This window comes from Ursus americanus, chromosome 8 (assembly GCF_024610735.1).
Source record: "Ursus americanus isolate L20-20 chromosome 8, mUrsAme1.1.p, whole genome shotgun sequence".
Taxonomy (NCBI): domain Eukaryota; kingdom Metazoa; phylum Chordata; class Mammalia; order Carnivora; family Ursidae; genus Ursus; species Ursus americanus.
Genome location: NC_142134.1, coordinates 82,450,329 through 82,463,041, shown reverse-complemented (window position 1 = coordinate 82,463,041; position 12,713 = coordinate 82,450,329). Strand labels below are relative to the sequence as shown.

General features: G+C 43.6%; 1 long non-coding RNA gene across 2 annotated transcripts; it reads left to right on the top strand.

The window, feature by feature from the left end:
- Window positions 1–90: 90 nt before the first annotated feature.
- Window positions 91–12,660, top strand: LOC123777860 (uncharacterized). Of its 2 annotated transcripts, none has more exons than XR_015725607.1 (3): window positions 91–225; window positions 8,278–8,507; window positions 9,695–12,660. It is a non-coding gene; the product is annotated as an uncharacterized LOC123777860 (long non-coding RNA). The 2 variants fall into 2 exon arrangements; XR_015725608.1 differs by having other exon boundaries at window positions 129–264.
- The last annotated feature ends 53 nt before the right edge of the window (window positions 12,661–12,713 follow it).

The window sequence follows — 12,713 nt, the reverse complement described above, 5'->3', positions numbered from 1 at the left end:
GACGCCCGGAGGCGCCTGCCCCGCCGCCTGCGCTCGCTCTGTCCCCGTCGGGCCGCGACGCAGACGGGTCCCAGGCCCGCGCCGGCGGGCGTCCAGGATGGCCCGGAGGGAGGCTCACGTGTGCTTTCCTTGCGCGGGGCTCCCAGGCAGGCGGTCCAGACCTTCTCGCCCACCTTTCCGAGGGAGCATCCTCCGTGCAGGCCCTGCGGGAGGGAAGTTTCCAAGGTCAAAAAGACATTTATGACAGTCTACCAGGCGGTCCCGGTATACATGCCTGCATGCTTTCATTTGTTCTTTCCGCGAAGTGCGCCGAGCACTTGCTTTGTACCCGGTGCTGTTCCAGGTGCCTTTGTGGGTTCTGCGATCCAGAGGTGGTGGGTAGTGTGCAGTAGTGAAGGTGATGTGGAGAGAGAGCTGGGCAGGGGGAGCCAGGAGTGGCGGGAGGACGGAAGCCCGGCCAGTCTCTCTGGTCTCCAGTGCTGCTGTGTTTACCGTTTGCCGGGCAGCTGTCCCAAGAAAGGACGGAGCTGCAATGCGTGCAGCTGCTCCCTGTCCTTCCTTCCTGTGGCTTGTCCCTGACACCCACGCCTGCCAGACTTGGGTCTGCCCTTTACAGATGCCCAGAGTGGGGAAGAATCAGCCCTGCCTTGGGGGACGGAGGTGGGGGGGTGTACCACTCCCAGGCTTCAGCCAGCCTTGGGAATAATCAAGGAAAGCGCTAAGTTGAGTGAGTGCCCCTTTGGCGGGAGGGGGCCCTCTCCACCATGGCCAACCCTCTGCTTCCTCTCCAGCTTCCAGAGGTCTCTGCTGGAGACATGGCTCAGAGTCGGGATGGGTCTCTGGTGGACCCGGAGGTGCTCTTGAGTATGGTCACAAACTGAGAGGAGTGGGGACTTGGTTACCATGGCGTGGCATGGCTGGGGCCATCTCTCTGAGCAGGGGTGGTTGAAAGAAACTGCAGGCAGTGCGCAGGAGCAAGGGTGAATTGCACAGGGAGAACCTCAGTGGCTCAGGAAGGTACGCCCTTCCCAGTTCCTCCCCTCCCTCCGCCCCCCTCCCACATACTTGTGCCCCCTCCCCCATCATCTCCAAGAGTGCCTGTGCCCAAATCTCCCCTTCAGACCTAGTCCCTCCACACCCACAGGCTACATCTTTCCAGTTTATCAAGACCACTGTGGGGAGGGAGGTGGAGAGGTGTGCTATCACACTTCCTTCTGGACCTTGGCGGCGGAGAGGTCTGCAGTCCAGACCCCTCAGATCAAATCCCACAGCTCATCTCTCTCCCCAGGCACCTCCCCCCCCCACCCACTTAAAAGTGCATTGTATCTGTAGTCCTTCACTGTAAATAGTGCACAGCATACAAGTGCAATATTTCTTCCAGTAGTCAAAAATCCTTGTCTAATTTAGCAAAGAAGGTCCTCCTGTCACCAACTAATGGGTGAAATTCTGAAGTAAGTGTGCTGGAGCTTAAAGAAGTTACGGTTTTATCATGATAATTCGAGGGTAAGAGAGAGTTTCAGAGTGGATTACATATCAGATTTAATGATAACGCATTCATTGGGAAAAGAGCAGAGTGGGATGCAACTTCATTTATCAAATAATGACTGAATTGTAACTACTGGTCGACCAGAATGAAAATCTTTGTTCACTGTATGCAATGGTCATAACAGCTTTATTCATAATAACCAAAAATTTGAAATAATCCAAATAACTCTGACCCTGTTTGTAGCTTTCTCTGGAATATGTGGTACTTGGTGTATCTGAGTCCTCAGTTCTATGTCCTTGAAACCAATTCTGGGTCATCAGGAAAAATTCTACTTAATCACTGGCTCAAGAAAGAGAGAAGACAGACCACTAGGAGGTGGTATTTGCAATATCTAAAAGCAACCACGGATTAACAGGAAATCCCATAGATGAATGGGAAGGGAGAAGAATCAGCAGAGAAACCCAATCACTTGGGAAGGACTCCAAGAGATGCTTAAACTCATCAGGAACCTGAAAAGTCCAAATTACCATAACAAGATGCTCATTACACCCATGAGATGGCAGAATTAGAAAGTCAGAGTTTTGTTTTGTTGTTTTTAAGTCATCTCTGTCCCCAACGCAGGGCTTGAACTAGGGACCCTGAGATCGAGAGTCACCTGCTCTACAGACTGAGCCAGCCAGGCACCCAAAAGTTTTTGTTTTTAGATCTGGCTATCCAATGGTCCCAAACCATTTGCTGAAAAGACTACTTCTCAAATGAACCACATTTGAACCTTTGTTAAATATCTGTTGTCCATATGTGTATGGGTCTATTTCTGGACACTTTTCTATCCTGATTTATTAATCTATCTGTACATTTCGATGTGGGAAAGAAACTTAGGTTTCGACGCTGACGGCCAAGAAAGAATTCTTGAGACATCTTTGGTGCAAAAAGGTGATTTTATTAAACCACAGGGACAGGACCCATAGGCAGAATGAGCTGCACTGGGGTCCTGAGGGGTGCCCAAGGTAGACAATTTTGTATAAGCACAGGAATGAAGAGAGGGCATCAAGTTTCTGGGTCTTATTACCATCCTGGCCAGGGTACTAACTTCCACCCAAAAGGCCGGCTTTCTCCTCCCCATAGATTAGCCACGGGCTAGAGGACCATAGCCTGAGCAATCGGCATGAAAGTGTTCCAATAAGACCGTACTCCTTGAAGAGCCTGTGGAATGAGAATAAAGGAAGAGGAGAGAACGTACTCACCAAGTTTGCACCGCGGCTCAGAGTCCACATGAGACTCTGGACTCAAAGCCCCACGTTGGGCGCCATATGATGTAGGAAAGAATGTTAGGGTTCAAAGCCGATGTTCCAGAAAGAATTCTTGAGACATCTTTGGTGCAAAAAGGTGATTTTACTAAAGCTCCGGGACAGGACCCGTGGGCAGGAAGAGTGGCACTGGGGTCCCGAGGAGTGGCCCATTATGTACTTTCAAGTTGGGAGGGGGTTAGGGAGAGGGTAAGTCGCTAAGGAATTTTGGAAGCAAGGTTTCCAGGACCCTGAAGGGGCTAGCTATTGGTGGGAAAAGGTCATTTATTACCATCTAATAAACCCTTAGTCATGAGACCCTTCAGGTGTATACCGGCGGGCCATAGGCTTGGGGGGTGACTGCCAACACGTATCTTGGGGGTGGAGATAAGGGAAGTTTCCAAAGGAATTTTTCTATGTTAAAGTAGATGTACAGGATCCTGAGGGTCAGGCTAAGGTCGCCTGTTGCCCTCAGCACAGTATTAACATCGAGGCAGCTGAGCTCCTAGAGGGGGGTCACTCTGCCTGTTTCAAGGACCTGTCAATAGGCTGTAGGTAGGAAGCAAATTTAATATTTCTCTTCTGCCTCTGTTCCCTACGTCACACTACACCACACCACCTTTATCACTGTAGCTTTGTGATTAGTCTTGAAATCAGGTCTATTTGTTCTCTGACTTTGTTCTTTTGTAGTTATTTTGGCTATTTTATATTCATTTGCATTTCCGTATATATTTTGCAATCGTTTGTCAATTTCTAGAAAAAAAAGTGTGGGTGCAGAGTTGTTCACACTGTTTCACTATTAACTTTTTTAATGTTCATGCAATGATAACCCATCTTTATTTCTGTTATTAGTAATTTGTGTCCTTTTATATCTTTTTTAAAAAGTTGAAATATAATAGACATATATTTGTTCTAAGTGTCCAACATAACGATTTGATACTTATACATGTCATTCTTTTTTTCTTAGTTAACCTGACTATATCTTTTCAAAGAATCAGCTTTTGGTTTCATTGATTCTTTCTATTGATTTCCTCTTTTCGGTTTCACTCGTTTCTGCTCTAATTTTCATTATTTCTTTTCTTTTGCTTACTTTAGATTTAATTTGCTCTGCTTTCTCTAGTTTCCTAAGGTGGAACCTTGGATTATTGGTTATAGATATTTCTTGTTTTCTTTTTTTTTTCCAGATTTTATTTATTGATTAGAGAGAGAGCATGAGTGGGGGAGAGGGGCAGAGAGAGAGGGAGAAGCAGACTCCCCATTGAGCAGGGAGTGCCATGTGGGGCTTGATCCCAGGACCCCGAGATCATGACTTGAATTGAAGGCAGACGCTTAGCCAACTGAGCCACCCAGGTGCCCCTCTTTATTTTTTAATATATGCATTAAATGCTATAAATTTTCCTCTGAGCCCTGCTTTCACTACATCCTACGAATTTTGGTAAGTTGTGTTTCATTTTCATTTAGTTCAAAATATTTTTAAATTTCTCTTGCAATTTCTTCTTCGACTTATGTTATTTAGAAGTGCGCTGTTTAATCTCCAAGTATTTGGTGGATTTTCCAGCTTTCTTTCTGGTATGATTTCTAATTTAATTCCATTGTTGTCTGAGAGGAGATGTTGTATGGTTCCTATACTTTTAAATGTGTTAAGGAGAGCATTATGGCCCAGAATGTGGTCTGTCTTGGCAAGTGTTCCACCTGAATTTGCAAAGGATGTGTGTTCTGCTGTGGTTGGCTGACGTCTGTAGTCCGTTATATCTGGTTGATGATGGTCTCAACAGCGTCCTTCCTGATTCTCTGCCTACCGGGTCTGCCCACTTCCAACGGGGTGGGTGGGTGTTGAAATCTCCTACCACAATAGTGGTTCCTCTGTTCTCTCTTGTTCTTGCCCTGAGATGTATTCTATCTGATATGAACATAGTGATATCAGTCTTGTTTTTAATCAGCATTTACATAATATGCGTTTTATCCAGGCTTTTATTTTCAGCCTTTCTATGTGTCCTTATGATGTAGTTGTGTTTCATATAAACAGCATATAGTTGTGTTGGTTTCTTTTTTTAAAAAAGATTTTATTTATTTATTTGACAGGATAGAGACAGCCAGTGAGAGAGGGAACACAGCAGGGGGAGTGGGAGAGGAAGAAGCAGGCTCATAGCAGAGGAGCCTGATGTGGGGCTCGATCCCAGAACGCCGGGATCACGCCCTGAGCCGAAGGCAGACGCTTAACGACTGAGCCACCCAGGCGCCCCTGGGTTTGTTTTTTTATTCAGGGTGGCATTATTTGTTAACTGGAATATTTTGTCCATTATCACTGAATAAAACTCACTGATATATTTATTCTCTCCTTTCGAGTCTTCTTTTGGACTGATTATTCCTTATTATTCATTTTAACACACACATTCACTTAAAAGTTATTCACTCTGCTTTTTTTAGTAGACTCACAATGGGCCTGCGTAGCTTCTTGTTGTTTGAAACGAACAATAAAAGCAACTTCTTATGGCTCGATGATCTGCCATTCATGCATCTGAAGAACCGGACAGAACCCGAAACACAGTTTTTCAGGCAGTGCGCAACAGTGGTCCTTGAAAAGGGGACACAAGGAAAGCTCTACAATGTCCCAGGCTACTCCTGGAGGAATTTTCCAGGCTTCAGGGGAGGGATAAGGAGCCCAGATAAAGCCAGGCAGTAACCCTGACTTGCAGGAACAGAGCTCAGAAGCTGGGGTGCCCAAGGTGAGTAGCAGAGTGCCGGAGACAGATGGGCTGCGGAGAGAGGAGTTCTCAGCTGGTCCTCAGCCGAGCGCTGGTCAGAACACGCACGCGCAGCGATCCCCCACAGCGAGGAAAGGACCACTGCACGCGAAGGAGGACCGATCCCCAGAGTTCACCCGGGGCCAGAAAGGGGTTGTGCTGCCACCAGCCACGGGTGTTGAGGAGAATCTTCAGAAAACTACTGCCTCGGAGGCAGATACGATTGGCCTAAAGATTGTTCTGAGCCCATCTAACAACATGTAAAAGGAAGACCCAAAAGGATCAAATCGTGTCCAAGTAACTTGGCCGCATTCCAGAACAAGCTGAAAGGTATATATAGGTACAGAAACTCGCTGTGACCCCACATTGCAAAGTTTACAATACCCGGCATCCACCAAAACTTACCACACATGGAGAGAAGCAGGTAAATACCACTCATAAGGACAGGAAGCACTGAGTTCTTCAGAACTGAATCAGAAACGACACAGACGGTAGAATCAGTCACAAAGACATTAAAGTCACAGCTGTATTCCGAATGTTCAGGAAGCTACAAGATTAAAAATGTTACGCAGATGTGTGAAATTGTGGAATCACTGTATTGTACACCTGAAACTAATATCACACTGTGTGTTAACTACGCCGGGATTTTTTTAAAATGTTAAGTAGAGATTTAAAAAAAACAAATGAAAGCACATGTCCATATAAAGACTTACAGGTGAGTATTCAGAGCAGCTTTATTTGTAATAGCCAAATACTGGAAATTACCGAAATGTCCATCAACAGGTGAATGCAGAAACGAGTTGCGGTTTTTCCATACGATGGAACATTACTCACTAGTACAAAGGAAGGCAGTATTGATTGATACACCCAACAATGTAGATAAAACTCCATGTAATTATACTAACTCAGAGAAGACAGGCAAAGAATAGAATGTATGATTCTACTTACATAACACAGCAGAAAATGCAAACTAATCTATAGCAACAGAAAGCAGATCGGTCGGTGTTTGTCTCGTGGCGAGGTGCCAGGCGAGGAAGTGGGGGTGATGAGTGTGTTCACACGATGGTGTGATGACGTCACAGGTGTATACATGTCAAAACTATCAAATTCTTATTGTATGTCACTCATGCCCGATTGAACCTGTAAAAAAGTGACAAAATAGACTTAATACCTTCACCCCTCTGTCAATACAGGTCTTTTGGGTATTTTATCTAGAACAGTTAAACTCCATTTACCCTTCCCTGATGTATGTGTTGTCAGATATCTTACGTCTATCTTCTTGTTGTGGTTTAACGTAGTCGTATTTTCTTTATCTTTCCCACCAGATATTCCCCTTGCCTTGATCCTTGCTTACCCTCAGATCTTCCATCTGGGATCTCTTTATCTCAGCCTGAACCACATCCTTTGGAATTTCCTTCCTGAAGACCTTCTGTCTGTGTCTAAACATGTCTTTATTTTGCCTCATTTTTTGGTTTAAAAATATAAGTAAACTTTTTTTTTTTAGTGAATACATATGGAAATGTGCACAAATCATAAATAGGCAGTTGAACTTGCACAAAATAAATACATTGTATTCTCCAACAGCTGAATCAAGGACTAGAGTATTACCCACACCCTGGAATCACCCAATTGCCCCCTCCCCATGTAATCCGTGTAATGTGCTGCTGAATTCTGTTTGCTAGTATTGCGCTGAGGATTTTTGCATCCGTGTTCATCATGCGTGCTGGTCTTACAGTATCTCTGTCTGGCTTTGGTATCAGGGTAACGCTGGCCTCACAGAATGAGCTGGGAAGCTTCTCTCCCCTTCAATTTTTGGGAAAAGTCTGGGAAGGATTGGTGTTAATTCTTCTTTAAATGTTTGGGAGAATTCACCTGTGAAGCCGTCAGGTCCTGGGCTTTGCTCTGTGGGAAGATTTTTGATTACTGCTTCAGTGTCCTTACCAGTCGTAGGTCTATTCAGACTTTCTATGTCTCCGTGATGTAGTCTTGGTAGGTTCTGTTTGCAGGAATTTGTCCGCTTATCTAAGTTATCCGATTTGTGGTGTACAACTGTTCACAGTACTCTCTGGCAATCCTTTTAACTTCGGTAGAATCAGTAATATGTTCCCACTTCATTTCTGATTTTAATAATCGGACTCTTGGGGCGCCTGGGTGGCACAGCGGTTAAGCGTCTGCCTTCGGCTCAGGGCGTGATCCCAGCATTATGGGATCGAGCCCCACATCAGGCTCCTCTGCTGGGAGCCTGCTTCTTCCTCTCCCACTCCCCCTGCTTGTGTTCCCTCTCTCGCTGGCTGTCTCTATCTCTGTCGAATAAATAAATAAATAAATCTTAAAAAAAAAATGATCGGACTCTTTTTTTCTTAGCCCATATAGTTAAAGGTTTGTCAACTTGGATGATCTTTTCAAAGAAGCAGCTTTTTGTTTCATGGATTTTTCTCTCTTGTTTTCCCATTCTCTATTTTGTTTATCTACATTCTCATCTTTATTATTTCCTTCCTTCTGCTAGCTTTGGGTGTAGTCTGTTCTTTTCTTCCTAGTTCATTAAGTAGTAAGCTCAGATTGCTGATTTGAAATCTTTTCTGTTTTTAAATGTGTTTATAGCTATACATTTCCCCTGACTCTTAGCATGGCTTTCACTGCATTCCAGAGTTTTGTTGTGTTGCAGATTTTTCAACTTCATTTGTTTCTAAGTATTTTCTAATTTTCTTGTGATTTCTTCTTTGATCAATTGATTCAAGAGTGTGTTACTTAATTTCCACAGATTTGTGAATGTTGCAGTTTTCCTCTGCTCCTGATTTCTGCCTTCATCCTATTGTGGCCAGAGAAGACACTGTTTGATTTCTACCTTTTAAAAACTACGGAGACTTACCATGTGGTCTCAACATACGGTCCATCCCGGAAACTGTCCCGAGTGCGCGTGAGGAGCACGCATGTGGGGTTGTCGCTGGGCACGTGCTCTCTGTGTCTGCTGCATCTGGCTGGTTGTTTGGGGTGAGTCCTCTGTTCCCTTACTTATCTTCAGTCTGGTTGTTCATCCACTCTTGAGAGAGGGAGACTGACATCTCCAACCATTACTGTACCGCCTACTAATTCTTTCAATTCCGTTAGTTTTTGCTTTATATAGTTTGATGCTCTGTCATTGGGTGTGTAAATGTTTATAATTCTTACATTTTCTTGTACTGAAATGTTATTAAAATATACTGTCCTTTGTCTCTTGTAACCATTTTTGAATTTAAGTCTATTTTCTTGGATGCTAGTGTGGCCGGCCCTGCTTCCTCTGGTCACTATTTGCATGGAGTATGTTTTTCTATCCTTTCACTTTCAATCTATTTGTGTCTTTGGATCTCAAGTGAGTCTCCTGTAGACAACCTATGGTCGGATCTTGTGTTTTTATCCATTCTGCCAATCTCTGTCTTTTGATTGGAGAGTTTAATCCACTTACATGTAAGTAATTACTGATAAGGAGGGACTTACTTCTGTCATTGTGCTGTTTTCTATGTGCATTATAGATATTTTTTTGTCTCTCATTTCCTGCATTACTGTCTTCTTTGTGTTTAGTTGATTTTTTGTGGTGAATTGTTTAAATTCCTTTCTCATTTCCTTTTGTGTCTATTCTCTAGCTATTTTCTCTATGGTTTCCATGGAAAGAAAGTTATAACATCCTCACTTCACTTCGTAACAGCTTAACTTCAACAACATACAAAACCCCTGCTCCTTTACAGCTCTGCCCCGTGTCTTTCAGTTGTTGATGCCACAAAATTACATCTTTATACATTGTGTGCCCCAAACATAAGCTAATAATTATCTTAAGTGCATTAATCTCTTAAATTATGTAGAAAACAAAATGTGGAGTTACAAACCATTGCTACATTAGCTTATTAAGTATTATATGTTGGCTTATTGAACATAATAAAGAAATAGCTTATATAACTGCCCACATATTCACCTTTCTTGAGATCTTTATTTCTCCATATGGCTTTGAGGTACTGTCTAGTATCCTTTCATTTCACCCTGCAGGACTCCTTTAGGGTTTCTTCCAGGGCGGGTGTAGTGATCACATCTCCCTCAGCTTTTCTTTACCTGAGAATATCTCAGTCTCTCCCTCACCTTTGAAGGACAGTTTTGCCAGATGCCGGATGCTTGGTTGACAGGTGTTTTTTTTCTCCTTTTTCTCTTAGCACCTTGAAAATATCAGCCCACTGCCTGCTGGCCTCTACATTTTCTGATGAGAGATCTCCTCATTTTTTTGAGGGTCCCTTATAAGCGATGAGCACATACAAGCTTTCAAGATTCTCTCCTTATGAGATGCCTCTCTTTATGTGGCTCACTCAGGTAAGCATCTGCCTCCGGCTCAGGTCACAATGCTCCTGGGATTGAGTCCCACGTTGGGCTCCTTGCTCAGCGGGGAGCCTACTTCTCCCTCTGCCTGACGCCCCCCCTACTTGTGCTCTCGCTCGCTCTGACAAATAAATAAAATCTTTAAAAAAAATCTCTCTATATATTTGGCTCTCAAAAGTTTGATTATAATATGTCTTGATGTTGCTCTCTTTGAGTTCATATTACTCGGAGTTCATTGAGTTTCTTGGATATTTGTATATGTTCCATTAAATTTGGGAAGTTTTCAGGCATTATTTCTCCAAATACTCTCTCCCCTCCTGGACCCGCACAGTGCCTATGCTGGTCTGCTTGATGGTGCCCCACAGGCCCCTGAGCTCTGTTCACTTTTCTTCAGTCTTTTTTCCATGTGTTCCTCAGACTCAGTAACTCTGCTGTTCTCTCTTCAAGTTCACAGATTCTTTCTTCTGCCTGCTCAGACCTGCTGTTGAATCTCTAGTGAATTTTTCATTTCCGTTAAACTGTGCTTTTCAGCTCCAGAATTAGTTTTAGTTTCTTATCTGCATTTTCTATCCTTTATTGATATTTCATTTTGTTCACACATAGCTTTCTTGACTTTCTCTACATCCTCCTTCAGTTCCATGAGTCTCTCTCTTTTTTTTTTTTAAAGATTTTATTGTTTTAAGTAATATCTGCGCCCAATGTGGGGTCCAAACTCACAACCCCAAGATCAAGAGTCATATACTCTTCTGACTGAGCCAGACAGGCACCCCTCTTTGAGCATCTTCAAGATAGTTGTTTCAATGTTTTTGTCTAATAGATCTGCCATTAGGTCTTTTTCAAGTACAGTTTCTGTTGATTTTTTCTTTATCTCTTTGAATGGGATGCTTTCTTGTTTCTTTGCATGCCTTGAGATTTTTTGTTGCAAACTGGACATTTGAATCTAATAATGTGGTAACTCTGAAAATCAGATGTTCTCCCTCCCCCAGAGTTTGCAATTTTGTGTTATTGTTTTTGAGTATTAGTTTTTGGTTTTTTTTTGTAACTACTGTAGGCTGTCTCTGGGATAAGGATCAGCCTGAGGTGTAACTTAAGGTCTTCTCAGGTCTTTTCTGAGGCCTTCCCTGGATATGCATGGTCACTTTCTAATTTTCCCCTTACGTGCAGTTGTTTTTTAATGCCCTTATCTTTAATATCTGGATCCCAAAAGGAGGAAAAAGAGGAAGATAAAGTGAGTGGGGAGAAAAAGGGCTCAAGCCTTTTAATCCCCTGGAAGGCACTTCAGCTGGATGGGAAGGGGCTTGCAACAATGGGGGAGGTGCGGCAACAGTGGCAGCCCACCTCTGTGTCTGCACCTGTGTGATCAAAAGCAGTCATCAAAGCACAGATCCCTGATATTTGGATGACAGGGTCCTTTTTGCCCACCCTGGCTCCTGCACACTGAGTGCCAGCTGCTGCAGAGACCCATGCACAGCTGTGTGCTGTGAGGCTGGGGCTGGTGGCTGGGGTAGTGGCTACTGTGCTAGGAGCTGAAATCGATCTAAGTTAACTGTATTTTACCATATGTTACACAGATTCTGCCCCTGCAACTGCTGTCCAGGTGGGGAGATAGAGTTCTGGCATTTCCTGCTGTGCCATCTTCCCCCCCCCCCCCCGAATCTTCCAACCTGTTATGTTCTTAATTCTGGGCATTTTATTAATCTTTCAATTCATTAATACTCTTTTTGGCTGTGTTCAATATGCAGCCAAGCCTCCTAACTGGGTTTTTGGGATTGCACTTTTAAGCTCTAGAATTCCTATTTGGTTCTTTTTCAAAGTCTGTCTGTCACCTTTTCTGTTCCCTGTTTCCTGATACGGTCAAGGTTCTCATATATATATATATATATATATATATATATATATAAAACACAGGTTTTAAAGTAGGGGGCTATACTATATATATTATACCTGTGTCTGATAATTTTTGTGTTTCTGATCATTTGCGGCCAATTTCTTTTTTTCCATGCATGGTGCTTTGCTCCCTTGTGCACTTGGTTTGCTTTACTATGTACTACCCATTGTCCTTGAAAAATTATTGGTTAGGTTTTCCAAGGCCTATGAAAATACCTTTTCCCTGGGATCATTCAAATTTACTTCTGCCAGTTGCCATGAGCAGAGGTATTTTAAAATAATTTCAAAACCATTTTGAATCATTTTAAAATAATTTCATTGCTGCAAACCATAAGAGTGTCTTAACTCTAGGAAACAAACTGAGGGTTGCTGGGGGGGGGGGGGAGATGGGGTAAATGGGTGATGGGCATTAAGGAGGGCACATGTTGTGATGAGCACTGGGTGATATATGCAAGTGTCGAATCATTAAATTCCACCCTGAAACTAATAGTACACTATATGTTAATTAACTTGAATTTAAATAAAATCTTGAAAGAAAAAAGAATAATTTCATTTCTATTGCTTGAATTTTCTTAGCACATTAGTTGGTATAAAAGTTGGTTGCAGTTCCACACTGGAGCAAGCTCTTGTGTTACAGCCTCTCCGGGTTGGGTCTTCTCTTCCTTTCTCCCTCAATTTCAAGACAGCTCACTCCCAGGCCTGCGGACAAGGGGAGAAGGGCTGGGCACAGAGCACTGGCTCCCGCTTCTATCCTCGCAGCCCTGCCCAGCTGTTAAAGACACAGCTGAGTTAATCTGACCTGACCCTCTGCACCTTGGACTCACACCTTGCCGTCTCCCCCAGACCAAACTTGATGCCATCTTTGCTTCTTCCTGTTCTCTCATATCCTTTGTGCATACAGGACTCCCATGACTTTACCTCTCTACCTTGGTCCTCCCTTCTGGGAAGGTGACTACAGGGGTGGGGGGGTGA